Genomic DNA, 18,394 nt, shown 5'->3' with positions numbered 1-18,394 from the left:
AAAATGTCCTGTGAGAAACCCTTAAGCAGGGTCAGCTAGGGGTACAGTTCCTCTTTTCTACTTTTATAAAATACATCATTGCATCCTGTTCATGTCAGGAAGCTTAGCTTTATTTCTTCCTATTTGAGAAAGTAGTTCAAGTTAGCAGAATAACTTTATTATATTAGAAAGCTTGTAATATTTCGCAATTGTGATGCGAGCTGCAGCGATGGGGTATTTTTTTTTTTTCAGGTTCCCCGTTTCAGTGTGGCTGAGGGCCTGAATTCAGATAAAGCTCCAAAATCAGATATGCCTTACCTAATAGGTTCAAAGCATTCAAAACACAAAGCAAACAAAATTTAGGTGCAAAACAATTTCTGGTACATGAATGCCGTTTCCATAGTGATTTCCATTATAAGCTTGCTTGGGGAAAAAAATTGCAAATAGAATATAGCCAAGTCCCATAGTAGCTGGCTTGGTTCTCCAAACACCTACCACCGTGTAAGCTGGGGCCCTCCCTATTTGCCCTGATACCCAAGCCAGTGCTTTGGACCCGGCTTTTCACCACCACACACTCAGGTACTCGGAGTGCTTGTCTCCCGGTCTCCCTTCCTACACTTGGAAGTATCATGCACCTGAATTCTTTCTATGTTCTATTCTGCTTAGACCCCCAGGGCCTACCAGTGTCACCACACTGGCAGACCCTGTCTTGCCTATTTAGATAAATGCCTGTTGTAATCCTGCTCTCCCCATTTACTCTTCTGTTCCAGGAAACAGGTCTAATGTACAAGAATTTGAGCCCTGCCCTCCATCTACACTGCCCATGCCACTTTGTCCGTGAATCCTAAAATGTCACAGGAACAGAGGCCACCAGCTTTACATAAGAACAGGCCTTTTTAAAATGGATTCCTTATAGAATTACCAAGAGTTGTGTCTAGGTGATATCATAACCTTAAAATCCATAAGGGATGTCATAGATCCTAATTGCAGAATTTCACAATGCCTTGTCTCCCCAGCTTAAAGTTTACTGGGGAGGCACAGTACAAAAAGAGATTCTTCTATATGCTAGGTACCGTAATTGGGTACTTTTTAACAATATGTAATATAGTTAGGATTTGACTAAAGGGGCACCTGGGTGACTCTGTGGTTGAGCATCTGCCTTTGGCTCAGGTCCTGACCCCAGAGTCCTGGGATCAAGTCCTGCATCCAGCTCCCTACTCAGCAGGGAATCTGTTTCTCTCTCTCTCTTTCACTCTGCCTCTCTCTCTCCCTCTGCCTGCTACTCCACCTGCTCATGCTCACTTACTCTCTCTCAAATAAAAAATAAAATCTTAAAAAAAAGGAAATATCTTAAAAAAAAAAAAAGATTTGACTGAAACACAGCCCTTTGGTACCCAGAGCTTAGGAGTGGTCATCTGGGCTTAGAACCCAGTTTTTACCTGCAGCTATATCAGCTTTACAGAGACCTTCACTGCACCTCGAGAGAGATGGGTGTGTACAACTGACTTCTTTTGGGACTTTCTGAGTGTGTAAACTATAAAATATACCCAAATAACTTCAAAGACCAAGCAAGTAAACAAACTAGGGCCAAGCTTAGCCTAGTTGGTCCCACAGTATTTTAAAATTTTTTTCATTTGAATAGTTTTACACAATCCTGTAATGTCCTTGCAAGCCACTTTATTTTTTCTACTCCCATCTTGTCTCCAGTTGACCACATGTCACCTCATACAGGCAAACCATGGAGATATTGTGGGTTCAGTTCCAGACCATCATAATAAAGCAAATATTGCAATAAAGCAAGTCAAATTAATGTTGGGGTTTCCCAGTACATAAAATAGTTATGTTTACACTATAATGTAGTCTTGTAAGTGCAATAGCATTACGTCTAAAAGCAATGTGTGTTACCTCAACTTAAAAAATACTTTATTACTACAAAATGTGAACTGTCATCCAAACCTTCAGTGAGTCATAATCCATTTGCTGGTGGAGGGTCTTGCCTCAGTGTTGATCTGCTGACTCATCAGGTTGGTGGCTGTAGCAATTTCTTAAAAGAAGATAATAAAGTTTGCCACATTGACCCACTCTTCCTTTCATGAATGATTTCTGGGTAACACGTGATGCTATTTGATAGCATTTTACCCACAGTGGAACTTTTTTTCAAAACAGACCTCTCAAACTCTGCTGCTGCTTTATCGGCTAAATTGATGCATTATTCTAAAGCCTCTGTGGTCAACCCAACAATCTCTACGGCATCTTCACCAGGAATAGACTTGATCTCAAGAAAACATTTTCTTTGCTCATCCATGAAAAGTAGCCCCTCATCCGTTCAAGTTTGATCATGAGATGGCAGCAATGTGGTCCCATCTTCAGACCCCACTTCTAATTCCAGTTCTCTTGCTGTTTCTAGCACATCTGTAGTTACTGCCTCCACTGACGTCCTGAACCCCTCCCCTCCAAGTCCTCTGTGAGGTTGGGAACCAACTTCTTCCAAACTCCTGTGGATATGGATAGTTTGCCCTCTACCATGAATGTTTTCAAAGCATGTAGAATGGCAAATCCTTTCCAGAAAGGTTTTATTTGCTTCACCCAGATTTATCACAGGGATCACTCTCTGTGCCTATAACCTTACCACATGTATTTACTAAAATATAAGACCTTCAGGGTTTCATACATAGCAGAGCAGCTCTCTCACTGCAATCTATTAAAAGTCAGTCCTCAACCCAAGACAAAAATACTAAAAATAATAACAATAATAAAATAAAGAATAAGACCTGAGGGTCTAAATGAGTCATTGATCTGTGGGCTGTAGAATGGATATTGTGTCAGCAGGCATGAAGACCACATTCATCTCATTGCACATCTCCATTAGAGCTCCTGGGTGACCAGGTGCATTGTCAATGAGAAGTAATATTTTTTAAAGAATCATTTTTCTCAGCAGTGGAGCTCATCAGTGGGCTTCAAATATTCAGTAAACTGTGTTATGAACACATGTGTTATCATTCAGACTTTGTTGTGTCATGTAATAAAGCACAGGGAGAGTACATTTAGCATCATTCGAAGGGTCCTAGGATTTTCAGGATGGTCAGCAAACACTGACTTCACGTCACCAGCTGCATTAGCTGCTGACAAGAAGCTTTGAAGCCAAGCACTGACTTCTCCTCTAGCTCTGAAAATCCTCGATGGCATCTTCTTCCAATAGAAGGCTATTTTGTCTATATTGAAAACCTGTTGTTGAGTGTAGCCACCTTCATTACTACCTTAGTTAGATAATTATGGATGATTTGCTGCAGCTTCTACACCAGCCCTTGCCGCTTCACCTCATACTTTATATTCTGGAGTTGGCTTCGTTCCTTAAACCCCATGAAGCAACCTCAGCCAGCTTCAGACTTTTCCTCTGCAGCTTCCTCACTGCTCTCAGCCCTCATAGAATGACAGAGAGTTAGGGCCTTGCTCTGGATTAGGTTTTGGCTTAAGGGAAGGTTGTGGCTGGTTTGATCTTCTACCCAGACCCCTCAAACTTTCTCCATATCAACAGTGAAACTGTTTCACTTACATATCATTCGTAACATAGCACTTTTAATTTCCTTCAAGATTGTTTCCTCTGCATTCCCAACTTGGCTAAACGTTTGATGCAAGAGGCCTAGCTTTTGGCCTATCTCGGCTTTCAACATGCCTTCTTCCTCACTAAGCTTAATCATTTCTAGCTTTGATTTAAAGTGAGAGACATGTGACTTATTCTTTCACTTGAGCACTTAGAGGCCACGGTAGGGTTACCAATTGGCCTAATTTCAATATTGTTTCTCAGGGAACAGAGAGGTCTGAGGAAAGGGAAAGAGAATGGAGAACAACCTAAGCAGCTGGAACACATACATTTATGGGTGCAGTCTTTGGCACCCCAAAACAATTACAAAGTGATTGCAAAATCACTGGTCACACAGGGTACCTGGGTGGCTCAGTCGGTTAAGCGTCTGCCTTTGGTTCAGGTCATGATCCCAGGGTCCTGGGATGGAGCCCTGCATCAGGCTCCCTGCTCAGCAGGGAACCTGCTCCTCCCTCTCCCTCTGCCCCCCTTGTGCTATTTTTCTGTTCTCAAGATGAATACAGTCTTTAAAAAAAAAAAAAAAAAAAGAATGAGGATAAAAATATAATAAGTAAATAAGATCAGAAAGCACCGTAAGAGATATAATAATGAAAACCTCTGAGATATTGCAAGAACTAGCAAAATGTGACACACAGACATGTAGTAAGCACAGGATGTTGGAAGAATGGCTGGACACACGATTGCCACAAGCCTTCAAAATAAAAACCCACAATGTCTGTGAACCACAACAAAGGTGAAGAGCAATGGAATGAGGCATGCTTGTGTACTGCTTGTTATTTCTCTTCTCCCTGAAGGCATTTGGGTTTGTACCAGCTAGCATAAATAAACAAAATTTTGCCTGTGGTGGCGTGGGGAAGGAAGTAAGGAGAAGGAGGTAAGATGGGGGGTAAGACAACATGATGGTAATGTTTCCTGAGGACTTTTTTATGCACGAAACAACTTATCAAATCCTCACAACAATCCAGCGAGGTAAGTGCTATTATTATCTCCATTATCTAGGTTGGGAAACTGAGGCACAGAGCTAGCTTTCCTAGATTTGCACGGAAATTTGCAGCTAGTAAGCAACGGAACCAGGATTTGAACCTGGCTGCCAAGGCCACATTTGCATCCACTCTGCTATACCAGCTCAGGTAAAAGTGCCTCATTTTGATTCTGGTATAATAAGGTAGGATGAGAGGCACTGATTCCTTTGAGACCCACATGTAGGCTTTAGTTATGAAATATATTCAAATAGAGATTTCTTTTCCTCAGTTTCTCCATCTGGAAAATAAAGGTAATAGTTATGTCTACCTCAGAGGGGTGCAGCAAAGATAAAACGTGAAGACATGTTGAGAACAGTGCCTGGCACCTGATGCAAACTGGAGAGCTTTGAATGACCACTCGAAGTCAGTATTTTAAAAATCAGAGTGGGCGCATACAGCGCTCAGCCTAGCCTGCCAGTTTACTCTCTCCAAATTAGCGAGCCTCTGCTATGTGCCAAGTACCCAATTAGCACTTTAGATACATTTTCTAATGTAACCCTCCCAGTGCCCTTGGAGCTCAATCATTTTGTGCTCATTTAACCACACTGGCCATGGCCTTGCCCAGCCAGTGCAGAGCCAGGAGCCACCCCACACAACTGTGGCTTGCAAACCCCATGATCTCTCCCCTTCTTTACCCTGCCCGTTGCCAGTCAAATGACTCAATTTCTTAGTGGCATTAACATTGTCCTGTTATTCAGAGGTAGATGTTAATGAAAACAGTAATGTTCTCTGTCGGTTTGAATCAACAAATCAGTGACTTACTTTTCAAGGCTGACTTCTAATGCTGATGAGTAAAGCTGAGTCATCTACACAAAGGATGCACGACTTTGATTTGTTGGGCAGGATGGCATATAGCTAATAGATCTAAGACTTTGTCATTTAAATCTAGGTTTTAAAAAGGTACAGTCCTGTGATACTCCATTGAAATCTGAAATGTGAGTTCATTTGTTCATTAAAACAAATATCTATTGGTCACCTACTGATGAATAAGAGAATTCTGCACCCTTGGGAAGCACCCAGGCCATTGGAGTAGACAGATGACTGCATTTCTGGAAAAGCACTGAGTAAATGAAGAAGTGCTGGCAGCTCCCAGAGGGGGTGAGAAGAGCTCTGCTCACAGTGGGCACAAGCTGAGGACAGCATTGCAATCCAGAAGAACAGGATGAATAGCGGTAGAGAGGGGAGGGCAGTGGCCTCCAGGCAGAGGGAGAGTCTCATGCACCGGCCCTGCGAGAGCAGCACATGTCTAAGGCTTCAGCACGAGGTGCGTTGCAGGGAGTCTGTGAAGATGAGTGAGGAATGCCAAGGGGGACAATCGGACCCACAGAGATGTCAGCAAAGGTTGTAGCCTCTGAGATCTCTACCGTCAAATCCATCAATACTGAGAGGTAGAATCAGTGAACCTTAAAAGACTCTTTGTTCCTATTCATCATAATATCAATTTGGATTCCCAGTCCAGCAATTTGTTGAAACCAAACATGGCAGAGAATTTCAAGGAGACATCAAGCTTACAGGTTCACAACTGGGAAGAAAACCTTGAGGTCTAGAATATTTTCTTCGTATATTTAGCTCTTCATTAAGCAGGGCCTGAATACCCAGATGCTGAGAAGGAAGACACAATTATCTCAGCTGTTTGGAAAAACTCAAAAGTTGTTGAACTTACCTTGAGAAGAGGATACGCTTCCAAATGCTCTCATGAGCCCCATCCCTTTCTTCTATGCAAATTGCAGAACAGAGAGAAATAGAGCCATAAAGTGTAGAGCACACTGACAACCTCGGATATGAACACTGTCTGTCCTGGCCACACAATTATTCAACAGTGTGTATCTGAATTGCACTTTTGTATGTCAGTACCTATCCTTGAATACCTGCTATTTGTGAAGGCTTGTGGCAGAGCTCAGGGAATGACAGTCCTGCCTTCAAAGAGTCTGTTACCTCACTGAGAGACAAGACATGTATACAAACAACTTTAAAGGTGACAAGTGCCAATTGTGTGATTTACAGTATTACAAGGGTTCAGAGAAGAGAAAGATTGTTTCTTTCTCAAGGTTCTCAAAAAAAAAAAAAAGATGCTCCTAGAGAGTCAGGTCATTTGATCCAAAAGGAAAAGTTGGAAAAATCTCAAAGAGTAACATAATTTCATCTTGTAACTAATTGTTAAAGAAAAACCTCTTTCTCTGTAAAATGGGTATAACAATATACCCATCTGACATCTTTTGAGAATTAATACTTGTATAGTACTTAAAACAGCACCTGGCACTTAAGAAGCAGATACTTCAGTTATGCACCCCTCCTCCTCTTCCTCCTCCTCTTCCTCCTTCTTCTCCTTTCTATCTTCCAGTTTCATCTCATACCCCTCTCCCTCATTCGCTGTGTTCGTATCACATGTGCCTCCATTTTGTTCCTCAAACACCAGCAAGCTCCAGGCCACCTATAAGGGTTCGCCCTGGGTGTTCCTCGTCTCCGGAACTCTCTCCCTCCCTCACACAGTCACCCCCCTGCTGTCACTGGATCCCCTCCTCTCAGTGAGCTCCATTAGAACTGGAACCTCATCTATCTGTTTGGAGAGCTCTTCCCCCAAGGCCTGCCAAAGAATAGTAAGTGCTGAGTAAAGACTTGTTACTCTGTGAACCCAAACGGATACACACCTACGCTTGACAGGAGGTCCAAATCCGGAGCAATTAAGAATAAAATAATTCTGATCCATTGAGGTGTTTATCTTCTCTAATCAACACAATCCCCCAACACAAGGCTCCCGAAGCACTCACTGATGCTCTGCTGCTTCTCTGACTCTCGTCGGCTGGGAAATTCCCATGGTCACCTCAGCTTTTGCTCCATTCTCATGAGAAAGTTCATCAAAAGAAAAGAAAAAAAAGAAAATATAACACCCTCTGGGTCTAAAAACTCTCAAGTTTTACTTCAACATCGTACTTCCCCAATCAGAACTCTGATTTTCTTTTTTATGTCTTTAGGGTTTTTTTTCCCATGGAGAGAGCTGCTTCTTTCATCATGCTCTCTCCCTCACAAACTCCTCAGGGTGTCTTTCCTATACATTTTACCGGACTTTAACTGTGTGTTTGGACTTTGTATAGTAAAAATGTAGCCCTAACTTGTGATTTTTACTGCCAAATTTGTATCTTAGCACCCACTAAACCTCCTTGCCACTTGACCTTGATCAGCCTAGCCAGGGCACCTAGTTGAGAGGTAGTGACCACCTGGGGGTTTCCTGAAATGTTCAAGCTTTGTCATCAGTTGAGAGAAAAAGGCGTGGCTTCCACTTCTTCTTTCTAAAAAATACTCTATTAAAATAGCCCAGCATGGCAATGCTGAACAGAAGCAAAAATTCCAAAATATATTTAGTATAAAGAAACTCCTGTGAGATACACAAGAAACAGGTCATAATGCCAGGATTGAGGAAGTGGGAATGTGTGAGTTGGGGGGGGCAAGATGGAAGTGGGAATGTTTACTGTATTCTTTTTTACACTTTTTGGGTTTTGAATCACACACGTGTGTAACTATTTCAAAAAGTAAATAGATTGAATGTTTTTAAAGCTTAAGCGACATATTTCTATGACAATATTTTCATAAAAGATTTTTTTTCCATAAAAGATTTTATACATTTATTTATTTGAGAGAAAGAGAGAGAGAGAGAGCACAAGTGAGGGAGGTGAGGGGGTAGCAGAGAGAGAGTGACAAGCAGACTCTGTGCTGAGCACAGAGCCTGACATGGGGCTCGATCTCATCACCCTGAGATCATGAACAGAGCCGAAATCAAGAGCTGGAAACTCAACCGGCTGAGCCACCCAAGTGCCCCAAGTTAAGAATTAGGGCATCCAGGGCACCTGGCTGACACAGTAGAGTATGAAACCCTTGATCTCGGGGTTTTGAGTTCGAGCCCCACATAGATTACTTTAAAAAGAAAAAAAAAAAAGAATGAGAGAGCATCAGAACACTCAGTTGAATCCCCTCTTCCCCACCCCCCACCAAGGATGTCCAGTTCATTTGTGATGCTGAAAAAGCTCTTAACCCTCTAAGCTCCAGTGTCCTCGTTATACAAAGGAAAAGTTCCCTATGTCATCATGTTGTTGGGGAGTTAAATGAGAAACTGTGCATAAGTCCCCAGAAACACAGCGGGCCCATGGGATGAATGAGACCAAAGGAACATGCCATTATTCACCTGGAATCTTTCCTCTCCTCTTCCCAATAAGACCATTTGGCCAGAATAGTGTGTGATTGCTTAATTTGAAAAGTAATGTAGAAATAACCCACGTGGCCATTGAGGGATGAATGGATAAGCAAAACTGGTCTACCCCTACAGTGGAGTATTATTCAGCCTGAAAGAGGACGGAAATCCTGTTACATGCTACAAACATAGATGAATACTGAAGACTTGTAAGTGAAATCAGCCAGTCACGAAAAGACAAATACTGTTCGATTCCATTTATATGAGGTACCTAGGGAAGTCAAATTCATAGGGGCAGAAAGTTGAATGGTGGTCACCAGGAGCTGGGAGGAGCTAGGAATAGTTAACTATTTAAGTAGGACAGAGTTTCTGTTGAGGATGATGAAAAAGTTTTGGGTATAGATACTGGTGATGGTTGTACAATGATGTAGATGTACTTAGTGTCACTGAACTGGACGCCTAAAAATGCTTTAAGTAAAAGCATTTAAAGTAAAAAGTAAAAGTAAAGTAAAGTAAAAAGTAAAAAGTAAAGTAAAAAGCATTTAAAGTAAAAAAAATGTAATAAATTTATGTAATTAATTTATGTGTATTTTACCATAATAAAAAACAATAATTTTAAAAAATCACCTTGTAGACAAAACAGAATGCCAATTTGTTCATTTATGCTGAGTTCCTTCCTCTTCTGGGCACCAAAATCACTGATCACTTTTTTTTAATTTAAATTCAATTAATTAACATATAATGTATTATTAGTTTCAGAGGTAGGAGTCAGTGATTAATCAGTCTCATATAATACCCTGTGCTCACTACATCACATGCCCCCCTTAACGTCTATCACCCAGTTCTATTATGTTGACTTGCCTACAGATTCACCTTTCCTGCCACCCAGTCTACTTCTCCAACCAAAGGGGATGTGTCTTATCTGTTCTTTGATGGATCTGCCCTTGGGTACCTGCCTCCCTGCCCACCTGCTCAATACTTCTCCTTCGTGGGCTTACCTGGCCCCAAGAGGCACCTTGACTCCTTCTTTCCCTTCTGGGCTGACCCCTTAGGACACAGTGACTCAGCTTTTGGACTGGCCTCTTGGCTTGGCACTTGGCCCCTACAAGATTCAGCTTCCTGTATCTGCTCCCTGTCATCTCAGTCTGCCAAGCAGCTGAGCTCATTTTCTGCTTGTCACCACCCCTGAGAAAGGACAACAGAAGCCGCTAGCCACCCAGTCTGGAAACTTTAGCATCATCCATTTCTTCTGTTCCTCACCTCCTGACCCTCTGTGCAATGTCCACTCTCCCTCAGCATTATCTCAAGGAACCATTTCCTTCTGAGCCTACCCTCCCATGCTGCCTGAGACCAGGGACCATTCATCCCCTGATGAGCCTCAGCACCAGCCTCCCATCTGGTGGCTCTCTTCTCTAGTCTGTGCCCCTCCAGGTCTTTTTCTACATGCCTGCCAGAGCTATTGTCAGATGCAAATCTGGTCGGGTGGTCTCCTGCTGAAAAAGCTCCACAGGCCCCAGATGCTGGCAGACCAAGTCAAAGTTCTTTGGTTGGCAGGATAGGTCCATCACGCTGCCACCCTCACGCCCCACTCCACCTGCAGCCCCTCTTCTCACTGTGCCTCACTCTACTCCAACACACTGGAGTGCCTTTCCCTGGGCACCTCCACCATCCACCTCCTTCTCCCACGTTGCTCCTTCTTCCAAGACTGATCTTCTTCGTTTTCCCAGAACAGTCTCTGTTTACACCTGTAATTCGGAGTAATTATTAATAGCCTCCCTTTCACTCTCCAAATGTCTCAGTTTGGTCGACAGACTATGGTCACACTACACTTGCCCTAATTCTTCACCTGGAAAATCTCTGCTCATGTTCTAAGATCCACTCCAAGTGCTGGAAGAAGTGCTGGGAAGCCTTGCCTGAGTCCTCTGGAGGAAGTTGGTTCCTCCTTCCATGCTCCTTCAGCCTTTTATGCATATAATTCATGTAGTGTTTACCATGGTGTATTGTTAGAGAATTATTTATACACATCTGTCTTCCTTACTTGACTTCTTGAGTCTCGTGTATTTTTGCATCCCCAACACTCAGAAGAGTCCCCGACATGTAACAGGCATTCATTTAAAACTTGCTGAAGAGGAATGGAGAAATGAATTCATGAGATGTTTATTAAGAGCTATGTGCCAGGCACTGTTCCAGGTTCAGCAAGACAGGTGAACATCGACATTCTCATAGAGTTTACATTTAAGTGGAGGAAACAGACATAAGTTAATTTCTGAACAAATCACTGGTGATGGTGTAAGTTGGGGATTCACTTTGACTAAGCAGGTTCATGCCTGGAACTGGGTCTGGGAGTCAGCTTCCCTTGAGGCACAGGGTGTCTGAGGGATGGGAGCCACCCTGGACAATACAGGCATTCCAGCAGAAGAGAAGATGCAAAGAATGGATGCCAGCTACACCATGTCCATTTGGGATAGGATTGGAGAAATAATTGATGTCCAGGCCACAGCTGCCTCTGGTTAATGTCTTCTTTCAATCCTGTCAGGGTATCTCTGGGATAGTATGTTTAACCTCAATGAATATAATTCAGAATGTTAGGGTGCCTGGGTGACTCAGTGGTTGAGCGTCTGCATGGACTCAGGTCATGATCCTGGGGTCCTGGGATCAAGTCCCACATCAGGCTCCTTGCAGGGAGCCTGCTTCTCCCTCTGCCTGTGTCTCTGCCTCTCTCTCTCTCTCTCTCTCCCTCATGAATAAATAAATAAAATCTTTTTTAAAAAACAGTTCAGAATGTTACTGAAAGGCTTGGATGAATGGCTCCCCGGGTATGCATGACGCAAGAGTCTGTCATTCATATTTGTTCATGGTCAAGATCGGTCAACCTTGTCATTAAAACTTTCTCTGACTGGCGCTACTCTCTAACTTTTGCATCAATAGTATTTTTAGTCATCATAACATCAAAGCTGTAAAAAAAGCATACCCCCAGAAATTGCCACCATTCCAATATTAAAATAAAAATAGACCTACAAACATGAGAATGATAATATGGTCTGTTCCACAGACATAGTTCTGCTAGAAGCAAGGCACCCAGGGACACTAATCTCTAAGAGAAATCTCTTAGGATTAGGTCTCCACCTGGAAAGCCCTAAATACTTTTCCTCCTGGGTCCATAATTATGGTCTAAGAAAATCTCAATCCTACCAAAAGCACATCAAAGAAAATTTCTTCAAATCTTTTTTTTCCTTATGCTATGATGGAATAACAAGTTTATGGATGAAAATATCATTTTGATGTTGATAATGAAGTTGGTTGGAGAAAATGGGAATTGAATCACTAAATATTGGGCGAATCCTTCTGTGCTTTTCCCTTTTAATGCCTGCGTCAAAGCCGGACATCCCGTTTTCTGCAATACTGCACTAGTGTCCAATGAAGTGGAACCTTCCTCAATCCAAGTGATCCGTTGTCTGTTTTAACCTGAAAGACATCACGATTCCATGCCACCACTTCAATGTAAGTAAGTTTCCTGCTCCCAATATGGCAGTAAATGTCTTTCTCTCTCTTTTTTGTTTTTCCCTTTTCTTTCCTTTTACTTTTTATTATGAAATGTTCAAATTTATTTATTTTATTTTTAAATATTTTATTTATTCATGAGAGACACAGAAAGAGAGAGGCAGAGACACAGGCAGAGGGAGAAGCAGGCTCCCTGCAGGAAGCCTGATGTGGGACTCGATCCTGGAACTCCAGGATGACACCCTGAGCCAAAGGCAGATCCTCAACCACTAAGCCACCCAGATGTCCTACCCAGTTTTTCCACATAAGACATACATACAGTAAAATGCATAAACTTTAAGTGTACAATGTGTTTTGACAAATGTCCATACCTGTTTAACTGCCATCCCCAATCAACATATAGAACATTTCCATCACCCTAGAGAGTTCCTTTACCATCTCTCTGTTTTAATAGTTATCAATACATGATGATGCTTGTTTTCATCTGTACCCCTACCCCACAACTCCCAGGATGACTTTGAAGCAAATTTAGACATCAGATTATTTTATCTGTAAATACTTCCTTATGTTTCTCTAAAAGATAATCAAAATATTACTACCACACTTAAATGAACAATAATTTCTTTATCAAATTACCCTTTATCAAACATTATCAAATACCCAGCTGGGTCCACATCTCCCCAATTCTCTTTTTATAATTGGTTTCTTTACCTTTGATCTATCCTGTTGATTTTAAAAAGACACCCCGGATGAATATTTCCAACCCATTGTCACAATTATCTGCTGAGTACTCTTAGCCTAGCAGAACCTGGATTCAATATATAACTTCCAATTTCCATTTCCAATTTTCCTCTTCATGCAGCTTATCCTTCAGCAAAAGTAAACTGGTTTTTGTATGAATAAACCTCGTTTCCATGACACTGAAAATTTGATTCTGTGTCTCTTCTCTTCACCCTGCATGCAAATGGTCATTAAATAAATCTTTGTTGAATACCTACTAGGTATCAGGGCCTCCTTGGTAGCTAGAGAATCCAGTAGTAAACAAGATAACCACAAATCCCACCCTCACAGGGAGATTATGGCATCCTCCTATCTCTACTTGCCAGAATCCATGTACTTAAAGGTAATGTCCAAATACCACCTCTTCTGTGAAGCCTGCCCTGATCTCTTTGGTCAGAAATATTGTCTCACTCTTCTAAAACTCCTGCTTTGCTCCATTTAAACTGCTCCTAGAGTGGTTTAAATGAACAGAAGAGGGATCCCTGGGTGGCGCAGCGGTTTAGCGCCTGCCTTTGGCCCAGGGCGCGATCTTGGAGGCCCGGGATCGAATCCCACGTCGGGCTCCCGGTGCATGGAGCCTGCTTCTCCCTCTGCCTCTCTCTCTCTGTGACTATCATAAATAAATAAATAATACCTTAAAAAAAAAGGAGTTGTTAAATAAATAAATAAATAAATAAATAAATAAATAAATAAATAAACAGAAGACATGTAGAGATAATTACTTCATCTCTGTAAGATCTTCAACATCTCATGGGAACCTAAAGAGTAAATGGATATGTTGAGAACAGTTACAAAACATACACACAAACACAAACTCTCAGCCTGCCCGCTTAGCACAGCTGACAGGGTGTCCGTCTCATCATGGAACAGTTCTGAGTTCAATCCTCAGGGAGGACAGCTCTCTCCCAACCTCTTTTAGCAGTTGATCTGGCCTAATATTATGTTGGCAACAAGAAAGGGTGTATCAGGAGCACTTAGGAAAAAAAAAACAAAGGAATACAAAAAAAAAATCATCCACTGACTGCTAAATCTGGACCATTTTAAGAAAAAGTATATTTGAGACATTCTCAACTCAGTATAAGTGACTGCAGTGCTTTGAGGACCCTTGTGGGAAAAGCCCATGTATAAAGCAATCGAGAATTGAATGGCCTGGAGATTAAGAGGATATACCTCAAAGTCTTTTCCATCTTTTATTTATCTTGTTCCATTAGGGTATGTTTCTGAACTTGGCACACAGAATTAAAAAGCTGATCTCCTGCAATCAGAAATCCTTAAAAATACTTCTCTACCCTAAGCATTTGAAAACATAGAAAGGGGGTACCTGGGTGACTCGGTCAGTTAAGCATCTGCTTTCAGCTCAGGTCATGATCCCAGGGCCCTGGGATAGAGAAGGTGTCAGGCTCCCTGCTCAGTGGGGAGTTTGCTTCTCCCTCTCCCCACTCTCCTACCCTGCTGGTGTTCTCTCTCTTGCTATCTCTCTCTCTCTCTGAAATAACTAAATAAAATCTTAAAAAAAGAAAAGAAAACATAAAAAGGCATAAAGAAGAAAATTAGAATCACTCAGAATCTACCAGTCAGACGAAAATCAGTCTTAACATCTTGGTTTGTTCCTTTCCAGTCTTTTTTCTCTGAGAGTAGAAAAACATTGCTCTGGAGTTCTAGGTTTCACATTGGTGCTGAGGATAGGAGGACTTATATGAGAACATTTTGTTTTCCATGTTAAAGCAATGGGGTCTTTGTTCTGACTTGCCTCACTGATGACTCTTTTTTTCCCACCTTTTGTTCACACCCTTTTTCCACTGAACCCGGAATTCTGATCCTGTGATGCTAATTGGAATCTTTACTCCAATCTCTGGTCCCAAACTCATGTTCCTGATCAGGATCTCAGAGCCCTATCACTTTGTATATGTTAGCCTTACTACCTTGACTCAAAACCAAGTTCTTAGGCCACATCTGATCTTTACTATAATTTATATATATATATTTATCAGCATTTTCCCATGACATTAAAAAGCCTTTGTAAATTAAAATGGAATAGTTGCAAATTATTTTTATTATCTCAACCATTCTCCTGATATTGACCTTATGTTAATTTCAATTTGTCAGTATTCTGAATAACTTTGTAATGAATATCTTTATAAACAATCTTTAACCATGTCAGATCACTTTCTTAAATCAGATATGTGGAAGTAAAAATATTGACATAAAATATGGCCTAAAAACATTTGATACATATTGCTAACTTGATTTCTAGAAAGTGTGGGACCTGTTTAACACTCCTGTAGCAGAGTAGAGTGTGTCTGTCTTTTCGACTGTTGTCAACATGGCACATTATTGTTAAAATAGAGAACAAAAAAGGAATTAAGGAATAGAAAAAAGCTCTCAATGTAATCAGAGTGTCTGTGAAAAATGTACAGCTAGCTTCATACTTAACAATGACAGACCAAATGCTTTCCCCACAAGATCAGGAACAAAGCAAGGATGTGCACTCCCACCACTTTTATTCAACAGTGTATTATTTTTAATATTTACTAACGGGAGATATTTAAAACTTCTGTACTTTTAAATTTGCATTTCTTTGCAAGAGTAACTTGTTTATTAGCAATTTGCATTTTCTCTTTTGTGAATTATGTATCTGTAGTCTTTGCCTGTTGGTATCCTAGGGCTTTTTAAGTTATTTCTGTAAGCTGCCTGAATTTTTGTCTTAAATAGTTATTTCTACAAATTTCATTGTTTGCTTTATTTTGAATGCCGTATTTTTGCTGTAGAGAAGTTCAGTTCATTTTATTTTATTTTTTGTGAGCGAAACTATTGAGTCTCTTTTTTTTTTAAGATTTTTATTTTTTTTATTTATTCATGAGTGAGAGAGAGAGGCAAAGGGAGAAGCAGGCTCCACGCAGTGAGCCTGATGCGGGACTCGATCCCCATCACGCCTTGGGCTGAAGGCAGGCGTTAAACCGCTGAGCCACCCGGGCTGCCCACTATTGAGTCTCTTTTTAAATTGTGTTTATGCTTAACCATTTCTTCTTTTTGTTGTTGTTGTTACATAAACGGACACATTTATTACAGGCTAGCCAGGTTTCAAACAGTGAAGCTTCTACTGGTCTTTCAATTCCTTCAATATTTTATTTTTTTTAAGTAGGCTCCACACCCAACATGGGGCTTAAACTCATGGCCCTGGGATTAAGAATCACATGCTACCACCTGAGCCAGCCAGGCGCTCCTCAATTCCTTTAGTCTTCTGCTGGCTGATTTCACAGTGGCAGGAGAAGTGGTGTTGAGGGTCCAGGCACTACCAACTACCATTCTCATGTGGGAACCATGGTGCCACAACCCCACAGTTCTTCCAACTTCACAGAATGAGTAAGTATACTTGGCATGCTGGCTTCCTTCAATTTTTTTCACCATTTTTCTGAGGGAGGCATCATAATGGGGTGAGCGGGATCCCATATTTATCAATGATGCCTACCTTCTTGGTGTGTTTTACCAAGTCATTGCAAACTAGATCCCAGCCCAGAGAATACCTTTTTTAAAAAAATAGTATTGCATGGTACTATAGAAACTATATCGCTTCTATATTCAAGGATTAGTTGGCTAGTACACAGCCCTTTGATTTCAATAACCACTTTTCCTATGGATAGTAGGAAAATTGCAGCTGGCACTATTTGTGTCATTATGGTGCATCAACAAGAAAAAAAATGGCTCAGAGAATCCAATTTGCAATATTGGTTCAAAATTATAATGTGTAGGATTCATGCTCAGTTTTGGGCCATGTTTTCATCTATAAAACTCAATTAAAAGGATGATAAGGCTGATATTCAAGAATCAGATAGTAGCTAAAGAGTGTCATCTCTTCTTGTCTGAATCAGTAAAGTAGAGCCAAAATATTTTTAAAAACTTCTATAGGGACATAACATTTTATGATAGAACTTCACAGGGAAAAATAGTTTAATTTAGATCAAAATTTCACCAAACTGTTCAAATGGAAATAGAGGAGTGTTTTCCTCTTGTTCAAGAATAGCTTCAGAGTAAGGAGAACAAATGAGAAGTTATTCTTTTTCTTTTTTTTTAAGTTATTTTCTTTTTTAAGATTTTATTTATTTACTCATGAGAGACACACAGAGAGAGGCAGAGACACAGGCAGAGGGAGAAGCAGGCTCCATGCAGGGAGCCTGATGCAGGACTTGAACGGGATTCCGGAATCATGCTCTGGGCCAAAGGCAGATGCTCAACCACTGAGCCACCCAGGTGCCCCAAGAAGTTATTTTCATGTATCCTCAATCAATAGAATTTCCTAAGCATACTGAGTATTGCATTTTTTAAAGATTGTTACTCTAAAAGGGGATAATTTTTAAAATTTTAGTCTGCTTGTAAAAGTGATGCTAAAGCATCTTTTATTTTACTTTATTTGGAGCTTAATTCATATAGAATATCTCCAAGTTAATAGCTGTTATATTACTGTGTTTTTACTCTACCTCATATTCTCTTGTCTTGATAATGAGCTGGATATTAATCAATAAGACAAAAAAGTTTGGATATTAGTCAATAAGACAAAGTTACCTCAGAGTAACTTTTTTCCTGGATTATTATAAGCATATGATGAATAAGATTTTCATGATCACCAGATTTTCAACATAAAACAAAGGGGAAGTCCAGGTGAAGCAATTTAAAAAAGTAATTTAGACAAAAGTACAAAAAAAAAAAGAGTCCTGGATCACTGAACTTCAAAAAGAACTCATCAATCACAATCTCAAAGCACATCATCAGAAGGAGAAAATTGCACTAAACAGCACAGCCGAAAGGTGATCTGAACATGTAAAGGACCCTGGCTGCTTGGCTGACTCTGCCTCCCCCATGTTCAGTTCAGTTCAGGCTTTCTAGAATTTGCTTCCTGTACCAGCACAGTGCCTGCGTATAGTGGAAACTCAGTGAACAGTAGCTATTATGAATACCTGTTGGTAGGTCCTTGGGGAACAGAACCCATATTAAAAAGGTATACCAAGTGGATGGGCTCTGGGGCCAGGCTGTCCAGATGCAAATCCCAGATCTGCTATTTAGCAACTATGTGACTTTGAACATGCTTATCTAACTTCTAAGTGTCCATTTCCTCTCATTGAAAATGAAAATAATCATAATATCATAGCTTTGTGTCAGGATTAAATGAGACAAAGCATAAAAAATAACTGGTATGTAGTAAGCGTTTGGTATACTTGGACTATTCATACACAGAGGAAAGAAAATCATAACCTGCTAGATATTTCCTATCTGTATCAGCCTATGCAAGTAAAACAAAGCAAAACAAAGTATATATATAAACACATTCTCAAG

The 18,394-nt window shown here is 40.8% G+C and overlaps 1 long non-coding RNA gene across 1 annotated transcript in view; it reads right to left on the bottom strand.

The window, feature by feature from the left end:
* Positions 1 to 10,926: 10,926 nt before the first annotated feature.
* Positions 10,927 to 18,394, bottom strand: part of LOC144295801 (uncharacterized) — a 46,340-nt gene continuing 38,872 nt past the window's right edge. The window contains exon 3 of the long non-coding RNA XR_013362887.1: positions 10,927 to 12,250. This is a non-coding gene — a long non-coding RNA (uncharacterized LOC144295801). The remainder of the gene's footprint in view (positions 12,251 to 18,394) is intronic.

The sequence above is a fragment of the Canis aureus genome, chromosome 24 (genome assembly GCF_053574225.1).
Source record: "Canis aureus isolate CA01 chromosome 24, VMU_Caureus_v.1.0, whole genome shotgun sequence".
Classification (NCBI taxonomy): Eukaryota; Metazoa; Chordata; class Mammalia; order Carnivora; family Canidae; genus Canis; species Canis aureus.
The sequence above is the reverse complement of the archived record's forward strand: the minus strand, read 5'-3'. Positions and strand labels throughout refer to the sequence as shown.